Source organism: Montipora foliosa, chromosome 8 (assembly GCF_036669935.1).
Source record: "Montipora foliosa isolate CH-2021 chromosome 8, ASM3666993v2, whole genome shotgun sequence".
Classification (NCBI taxonomy): domain Eukaryota; kingdom Metazoa; phylum Cnidaria; class Anthozoa; order Scleractinia; family Acroporidae; genus Montipora; species Montipora foliosa.
This window is the reverse complement of record NC_090876.1, coordinates 14,527,344-14,529,843: the sequence shown is the minus strand read 5'-3', so window position 1 is coordinate 14,529,843 and position 2,500 is coordinate 14,527,344.

Below are 2,500 nucleotides of genomic sequence, written 5' to 3'. Positions count from 1 at the left end.
CTTAGTCCAGAGTACTGTTTCAATGTGCTTGACCGAACGCCAAATCGGGAATAAAAAATCCGATGTGATAAAGACAAGCCGTGAAATGCCGCAGCAGCTGGCAGTGGGTCTCGCAATCCACCAATCGATACGAAGTAAAGGGTTAGTTAACATGCTGCATGGTTTCGGAATGTCGGTAGAATACAACAGACTTCTTAGAGTTGAGTCTCAGATAGAAGCCAGTTTGCTGAAACGCATGGAACAAAACAATGGACTGTTTTTACCGGCAAACATCGTGGAAGGCAGACACGTTTTCTTTGCCATTGATAATGTTGACTTTGCCGAAGATACCTATGACGGGCGACGCACATTGCACGGCACAGCTATGGCGATCTACCAAAAGTGTGACAAAGATGACGAGAATCCTGAATTAAGGTAATGCGTCGTTAATGTGAGTGCAAACACTTTTCATGATAAAATCAAGATTTCATTTTGGGAACAAGTTTACTGCCGTTCAAAGAACTACAGCATGAGAAATTGTGATACTACGCAGAAAATTCTTATTTTTCCGTATTATATTGCTAATAAAAATAAAGTAGAAAATGACTATTCCTTTGTTTACTCTCGGTAGTGTTTATAGCCAAAGGTTAGTGGGGCTGAGCAAAAACCTGAAACAAATAATTCAAATTGAACTTAACATTGTTAAGAATCCCAACTACAAAACAAACCCAGGCGGTAGTCAGAGCGAGATTTGAACCCGAGATCTCCCGATTTCAAGTTTGGCGCCCTAACCAATCAGCCATCCTGCCTACTACTCAGTTTTGCAGTCCATTATCGTTGTTGTCTGTGTTGTTATCATTATTCTTGCTTCCGTGCTGTTTTCAATAATAGATTGGATCCTGACCAAACAGACTTGAGACGATCTGTAAAGGACCTCCCACCGTCATTAACGGCCTTACTGGAGTGCCCAAAACCTCCCTCCAAGCCTGCAGTTCCACTACATCCAGCTTTCGGCCTATTTTCTGAGGAAGAAATCCCAATCACTTTGAGTTTAGACGATTATGCCTGGTTGCTAGCAGGGAATCTGACCAGAGAGACGGCCATCGATGAAGTACAAGAAAGTGAAGTCCTCCAGAACGCAGTTCCTGTATGGTCTGGTTACAACTCACTTGTCGTCAATGATGCTCTGCCTGTTACAAGAGTGGGTGCACCTCCCCTGATTGCAGCCCCTGCACATGAGTGGAGCACGCTGCTCACAGTACTTAAGCAAGCTCAGGGAATTAATGTGAAGGTGGTGGGAGCCGACAGAAAGACTGCCGTATCACTTGACATGGGCCTTTATCTTCCAGCCAAGAAACTTCAAATGGCTCGTGATGATCTTAAACACATCATTCTTCGCCCAGGGGAGCTGCATATTTTAATGGCACAGCTGAGAACCATTGGTGCATTCATTGAGAACAGTGGCATCGACATGGCATGGATAGAATCAGATCTATATGGTCCCAATACTGTCAAGCAGATCCTAGAGGGAAACCACGTGAAGAGAGGTGAAGCCGCGCACTTGGTCACGTTACAATCCTTTTTCATTCTATACCAGGAAGCGTTTCTTCAGCACGTACCAGAGTCATCCAAGAGCCGACTAAAATCGATTGCAAAAGATCTTTGTGATGCATGCTCCAGTTCTGAGGGGGTTCAAGTGGCGGAGGCCCACCAGCGAATAGTAAATGCTGTAGAATCCATGGAAATAATGAAGAAGATGAAAGAGTTTGACGAAAGCCATGAAAACAGCCCCATGTTTAAGGTTTTCCGACAGTACATGGGCATGGTGTTGGAAATGCTAATGTTTATCACAGCAGTTCGTACAGCTAACTGGGAACTCCACCTCGAAGCTCTCGAGATATTTACCAAGTATTTCTTTGCCCATGACCGTTTGAATTATGCGCGAATGATTCCTCTCTACCTAGCCGAGATGAAAGCACTGTCAAACACAGACCCTGAGATCTATGCAGAATTCAAGGATGGGAACTGGGTAGTGAATAAAAATCCTTGCGTACCGTTCTGCGCGATTGGTCCTGACAATACCTTGGAACACTTAAACTGGTCTATGAAAGTAACTGGAGGCTTGGTTGGCATAACCCTTAACCCAAGTGCACGTGCGAAGTTTTTCCTCATTGCACCAGAGTTGGCAAGATTAGCAAATCAAGCCAAAGACATGGCAGGTGTAACACATAAGACTCGTGGAAAGCACCATAATCTGACAGCTGCTGTGGTATCCCGAGAGGAGAAAAACATCACCAAGCTGTCAAACACAATTAGAGCCTTCACCAATCCCTTCAGTCAAGAAGGTGCTGACTTGTTTAACCTGGTGACGAAGGTAGTACTGCCGGAGGAAGTCAAAGATGATCTGTGTAACCAAAGTGCTATAGGGTTGAAGCTCTTCACAGTATTTATAAAGGAACGGATCCAGACTGGCAAAGAAAATCTATGGTCGCCGATGAAAAAACAGAAGCTACTCACATGG